The 7,291-nt window shown below is 37.2% G+C and overlaps 1 pseudogene; it reads right to left on the bottom strand.

Annotated features, from left to right (window-relative positions):
* Positions 1-2,763: 2,763 nt before the first annotated feature.
* Positions 2,764-6,287, bottom strand: LOC110565347 (nucleophosmin-like; annotated as a pseudogene).
* Between the last annotated feature and the right edge of the window lie 1,004 nt (positions 6,288-7,291).

Below are 7,291 nucleotides of genomic sequence, written 5' to 3'. Positions count from 1 at the left end.
CAAATATGCTGGACATAATAAATATTGTGATATTTTCACAACTGTCTACCTAAAAAAAAACTGTACCCCAGGTTAAAGCTCCGTGTTAATGTCTATTATTGAAATGTGTTAATTCTGCCCACTTACAGTGTATAAATCTTATGATGGAAGAAGACTCTAAAGTTGACCAACTTTTCAAGAAGTTCTGGGTTCACAGACAAAGTGAGTAGAAAACATGTAGTATAATCCCACAGTGTCAAATTGTCACATTATTGTCGCAGTTCACAGATGTGCTTGCTTCATGCTGTTCATTCTGTGACTTTTGTCCAATGTGTGATGCTTTGAGTTTTCCATCTTAATGAGATCCAGAACAGTTTCCTTGCTGGATATACCCTAAACGCTTTGTCTTTTCATCCTCCACTACATTCCTTGTGGCTACTGACATTTTGTGATCTCTGGAAGTTCTGCCTTTGCTAGAATGCAATATTGTTGGAATCACACAGTTATAGATTTTTAGTTTGGCTTCTTTCATTAAGTAGTGTGCATCTAAGAGTTTCCATTTCTTTTCATGACTTAATAGATTATTTCTATTTAGCATTGAATAGTATTCCAGTATTTGTAGAGGCCACGGTTGATTTTTCCATCACCTGCTAAAGGAGACCTTGGTTACTTCCTAGTTTGGGGAGCTATGAATAAAACTGTTATGTGCAAGTTCCTGTAGAGACATAGTTATCATCTCATCTTGCTTTATTCCAAAGCTTACAATTGCTGGATCATAAAGTAAGTGTGTGCTTTCTTTCATATGAGATGGACATGGCTTCCCAAATTGCCTGATTCTGCATCCCTAGCAAAACTGAATGATTGCACCTGCCGTTCCTTTCCAGTTCTTACCAACATTTGATGTTGCATGTTTTGGAGCTACTGCTCTCTCTCACAAATAGTGTGAATTTTTGTTTTATTTACTCATCCCACTAACATCAAATATTTTTATGTACCCTCTTTCCATTTACATATCTTTGATGATGTGTATGTTTAAATCTTTGGCCAATATTAAATTTTAAAAATAAAATGAAATAAAATTGTAGTGCTAGGAGTGACATTTAGTGACTTGTCCATGCTAGATAAAACATTATATCACTAAGCTACATCAAGCTACAATATCCTGTTTAGTCAAAAAGTTATTCTGTGACTTAGACAACAAAATATTTCTCATTGTTGTTGTTTAGTCTCCTGGCAGACTTTTTTTAAAAGAATTTATAATAGTGTCAATTGCAGGATTAATGAAAGGAGAGACACAACAACCCAATGGCAAAACCTTTGATCCAAAAATTACCCTGCCTACAAGAAGTGCAGAGATAAAGAGGGAACAAAGATTGAGGGAATGTCTAACCAGTAACTGGCCCAACCTGAGACCCACCCCATGGCAGAGAGCCAGCCCCTGACACTATTAATGATGCTCTGTTATGCTTGCAGACAGGAGCCTAACTTGACTGTCTAAGAGGCTACAGCCAACAGCGGATAGAGACAGATGCTGGGCCTTGAAGTCAAACATGGAACAGAGCTCTGGGGGTCCTGCTGAAGTGTTGGGGGAAAGATGGAAGGACTTGGAGGGGACAAGAACCTTATAAGAAGACCAAGAGAGACACCTAACCCTATCCCTTGGGTGATTATAGAGACTGAGTCATCAACGAAGGAGCATGCATTGTTTGGACGTAGGCACCCTGCACATATGTGGCTGATGGGTGGCTTGGTCTTCATATGGGACGCATGGCTAGTAGAAGGTTGGGGTCATTTCTAACATGGACGCTATTGTTTGCTTTTGGATCACTTCCCCCTGGTCCCTGGAAGTGCTGCCTTGCCTGGCCTTGAGGGATGAGCATATGCTCAGTTCTGATGTAACTTGATGTGCTGGGGACAGATGATATGCTAGGAGGGAGCTCTTCATTTTTTGGGGATAGAAAAGAAGGGAAGAGGGGATTGGGAGAAGAGGAGAAAGGGGACACTCTTAGGATGCAAAGTGAATAAACTGTGGGTCCCCTAGTAAGGGGACAGGGGCTCTCTCTGACATGACCTCAGCGGCTGGCTCTTCGACCGCTTCCCCCCTAATGGGGGAACACCCTTGCCAGGCCACAGAGGAGGACAATGCAGCCAGTTCTGATGAGACCTGATAAGCTATGGTCAGATGGAAGGGGAGGAGGACCTCCCCTATCAGTGGACTTGGAGAGGGGCATGGGAGGAGATGAGGGAGGGATAGTGGGTTTGTGAGGGAATGAGGGATGGGGCTACAGCTGGTATGCAAAGTGAATAAACTGTAATTAACATAAAAATAAAAATTTATTTAAAAACATTTTTAAATGCCAAAAAATAGTCTCATTTTCTAATAATTATTTTTTGGTGTGGTTTCACATATTGCCAAAATCATTTCATTGATTTAAAGTTTTTATTAATTGGTTATATTTTAAGCTTACTTCTTTATTATTATTATTATTAATTACACTTTATTCATTTAGCTTACTTCTTTTTTTAAACTTCGTTAAACTACTGAGTTTATTTCACATGTATTGTTGTCTCCTTACCATTTCCACTTCTGACCATCACTATTTCTTTGTTCTATCATAACATTCCAATATACTAAAACAAGTAAAACAGGCATTTTAGACAACACATTCTTTGCAATTGAACTGGACAGTATTTATCAAACATAGTAGAGAAAGTTCTCTCTTTGCATTAAGAAAAGGACATCCACTTAGATATCAACTGTTACAGAAATGAAGATGGAATATTTCAAACTGTATAAACCATTTTTTTAAGAGTCTTCCTTCACTGCCAGATATCTTGAATAGTCAGTTATCTGGAAGTAATTCTTCACATTCATGGAGATAACCTAGAACCCTGACAATGCAGCCACTTCTGATGAGAACTGATAGACTAAGATCAGAAAGAGGAGAGGAGGACCTCCCCTATCAGTGGACTTGGGGAGGGGCATGCATGCAGAAAGGGAGGAGGTAGGAGCTTATGGGGGGATACAAAATGAATAAAGTGTAATTAATAAAAGTTAAATGAAAAAAAAGAAAAAAAAAAGAAATATGAAACCACAAAGTATCATGCAAAAAAAAAAATGAACTTGGCTTCCACTCTAGGAAGAAAAACACCTTTTTCTATACTTGCTTGCAGTTTTGCCTTACAGAAATAGGTCATTTTCGGAGTTTTTTCAGTTTATTTTTATTTTTATTTTTTGGTAAGGACTCTCAACCCTTTGATCTTGGTGTTGGTTGATGGTTTTAAGTCTTTCCCACTTTTGTTTGATTTTTGTGGTTTTTTTTTTTTTCTGGTATAGTTTGTACAAATTTCTTCACTGGAACTTATTCTTCTGTTTCCTCATCATCAAAATCCCCATCCTCATCACCTTCATCATCCTCACCATCTTTGTCATTGTCCTCATCATCTTCATCAAGTTTTACTTTTTCCTATGGAAACTTCTTACCACTTCCAGGTGCAGATCACTTTCCAGACATACTTAAGAATTTTACATCCTCTTCATCTTCATCTTCTGACTCTGCATCTTCCTTTACAGCTACTAGGTGCTGTCCACTAATGTGCACAGGCCCTGAACCACACTTCAACCTTAAAACCACAGCTGCTGTAACTTCAAAGCCCCCAAGGTAAACTGTTGGTTGGATAGGCATTTTCAAAGTTGCCAGTGTTATTTTAATTGGTTTGCTTTCATAGATCATTGCATCTGCCTCTACGATGTATAATTCGTCTTTTGCCCCTGCTGCTAAACTGACCATTCTTTTTTTATACTTTCTTTTTTTTAAAAATTCTGTATTAATTACACTTTATTCACTTTGTATCCTCCCTGTGGTTCCTTCCCTCCTCCCATCTCAATCCCTCCCTTCCTCCACCCTCTGCATGCATGCCCCTCCCCAAGCCCACTGATAGGGGAGGTCTTCTTTTCCTTCCTTCTGATCCTAGTCAATTAGGTCTCATCAGGAGTGGCTGCATTGTCTTCTTCTGTGGCCTGGTAATGCTGCTTAAGCTGACCATTCTTAATGATAGATGGTGCTCATTTTCATCACTATTCACTTTAAAGTAATAATCTTTGTCAGCCTTTAGTTCACAACCGAAAAGGTAGTTCTGAGGCCTAAGAGGGCTCTTATTCATGTCCATCAGGTCTTCCTTGAGGCAGAGGCAAGCACTTTGGTCTGAGAGAAGTTGGACAGAAAAAACTACTTGTTGCTCCTCAGAACAGACATGCAGAAAGGAATCACTCCAGCTTAAGCTTATTTCTTTACATTTCTTTTTGCTTTTATTACTTATTATATTTTTTATGTTAGAAATCTTGAGTTTTTAAAGATACTATCCTGACAATCTTCAGACGCAAAGATCTCCTAGGAAATTTGTATTTGGCTGAAGCTTTCCATCAGGTAATTCTGATATCATATAGCTGGATCACAAGCAGATTTTCTCATTGGGAAATCCTTAATGGTAGCAACTATAAAGTTTTGTTCTTGGTGTGGTTTACAGAGTCAAAAATCTACTTTTTTTCTTCTGAGAAATTGTCTTGCTATTGGTCACTTGAGATCCCAGATGAATGTTTCTTTGTTCAGGTTGTGGGAGTTTTATATGCTTCTATGTTCTGATTAGAACTATATGGTGGCCTATAAATGTCTAATGTTCCTAGGACCATGTATCTTTTGTTAACATTAAGAAACAGTTACAGAAAGATGAACAATGACATTTGCCTTGTTTTTAACACCTAGAGTAAGTTATCCACCTTGCCTTAACCCAGCTTTCAGTGAGATCTGGCAGGTCAAACCCAGGATCACCCTATGGGAATGAACGTGATTCTCATTAACATTTTGTGCATAGTCTGCACTTTCACATTCAAATATAAAACTGTTTGTATGTGAATAATAAATTAATTTTTTCCTTATAGAGATTTTCTTGAAAATGAAATTTAAAAATGACTGTACACTATTTTATTAGCCATTTATTTTATTAAAATTCCCCTTAATTTATTTTGGTGAATTATGTTCAAATTCAATGTTATGTTAGTGAAGTGAATATATAATTTTCTATGTTTACTTTTAGATACTTTACTTTAAAATTCTTAAATATACGAAATACTGAAAAGCAGCTATTTAAACAATGTTGGTAGATGGTAAGTGTTGTCATGCATGTTTGCAGTCAGCTTTTGTCAGGCACAAGCTTAATTGTTAGTTTAGTATCAAAGGGAATTACATAGCAAGTTTGAGGGCAGTTTGGACTGTGAAGTGAGATAAAGTAAAAAAAAATGTTGATAGATTTATGGAGCTATATGATTGCCATTGAGAATTGTTATCTCTAATTTTAATTTTCTGGTTATCAAATATCTACTAATTTTTTCCAGAAATTTACTGTAGACAAATATCCATTTTTTTTTATAAAAACAAAACAAAACCTATGGTGCCTGTAGAATACAGTGGTTTAGACTCTGTAACTGGTTATCACTTGCTGAAGAGCATCAAAAGTTCTTCAAAGGACTGAGCCATGGCTGATTGCTTCTTATAAAGTCCTGGCCAAGAACTCCTCTTCAGAGCCATCTCATTACTCTTTTGGTCATGGAGATTTTAATTTCTGAGACAGAAATGCTGAGATCTTATGCCCAAATTATCAAAAAATCCTGGTCAATGAGATGGTTGAGAGGTTTTGTATTAGAAAACTGGCTTCTTAAAAGCAATAGATCTTCCTGCTTGCAAGCTTCACCAGATGGGGTATTCATCTTTTCACATGGCAGAAATCACACAGGAGCATGAAGCATTTCTTGGGTAGTTCAATCAAATTTGTGTTTAACTTTTATGTGCTGTGATTATATGAGGAAAACAATTCCCCATTCATTAAGTAGCCTAGGCAGTTTTACTGTTTAATGCCCTTGCTAAATCAGATATCTTCCCTTGTCTCTAGGAAGTCTTTGCATGTTATCTGGCAGATGTTCCAAAGGATTTTTTTTTTTTTCAGAGCAAGATGCACATTTCTTGAGCCTGGCATTGTGGATGTATTACTGTGGGTATAGTGTGGGTGTTAAATGAATCAGTGCTCCCATAGTTAACATCCTCAGCCTCTGTGGATTTATAGCAGCAACATTATTCATTCATTGAATCAAACAATTAGTGTTTACTGGTTAATGGCTTTTTGTTTCTATATATTTAGACACATTTTAATGGAAGAGATTTTCTGGGAATGGCATGTGATTTACCTCAATTTCAGAACTTGCTTGCTAGACTATAGAAAAGCTGGCATTTTAATGCAACCCGCAATGTACCCATGATTGCTTATTCTTTGCAAAATAATCAAAGTGTCTGGGGATAATAGGATATAATAGCACTAAAATGGACTTTTGTAGAGTAAACAAAATAAAGGGATTAGAAAGTGCTATGGAAATGGAGAAAAGTGCAGTAAAAGGGCTAAGTATTTATTTGCATGGGTGCAACTTCTGCCATACTGGCTAGTCAGGGCTCAGAAGAGGCACAACCATATAGCTGTGCTCAGTAAAACGTTACTGTAGCAGCTCAAATTCATCTACTATTTTCTTTTTTATTTTATTTTTCTTTCTTAAATTTTAATTTTTTTCACAATTTATTCATTATATATCTCTGCTGAAGCCCCCTCCCTCAACTCCTCCAAGTCCTACCCTCCCTCCCTCTTCTCCCCTATCTTCTTTTCCTTGTCCACTAAAAAGGGGAGTTTTCCTCCTTTGCCATCTGTCCAAAGCTTATCAAGTCTCATCAGAACTGCTTGAACCCTCTTTCTTTATGGTCTGGTAAGGCTGCAGTGACAAGGGTAAGTGATCAAAGAGCAGGCAACTGAGTTCATGACAGAGATGCTCCAACATTCAAAAAAGACATTTGCTCAACTATGTTCACAGCAGCTTTATTTGTAATAGCCAGAATCTGGAAACAACCTAGTGTCCCTCAAAGGAGGAATTGATACTGAAATTGTGGAACATTCACACATGGAATCTACTCAGCTATTAAAAACAAGGAAATCATGAAATTTGCAGGCAAATGGATGAAATTAGAAAAGATTATCCTGGGTGAGGTAACCCAGAAACAGAAAGACAAGCATGATATACACTCACTTATAAGCTGATATTAGCTTATAAGATTATTAGCTGATAGGATAGCCATACTAAAACCTACAGACCTAAAGAAGCTAAACACTAAGGAGGACCCCAGGGAAGATGTTTAAATCTCATTTAGAATTTTCAAAAGTTTTTTCCACTTATTTGCCTTTAAAACTTGAAAGGTGTAATTTAATTTATGTTCAGTAT

The sequence above is a fragment of the Meriones unguiculatus genome, chromosome 15 (assembly GCF_030254825.1).
Source record: "Meriones unguiculatus strain TT.TT164.6M chromosome 15, Bangor_MerUng_6.1, whole genome shotgun sequence".
Lineage (NCBI taxonomy): Eukaryota > Metazoa > Chordata > Mammalia > Rodentia > Muridae > Meriones > Meriones unguiculatus.
Note: the sequence above shows the minus strand (reverse complement) of the source record. Positions and strands in the feature narration are given on the sequence as shown.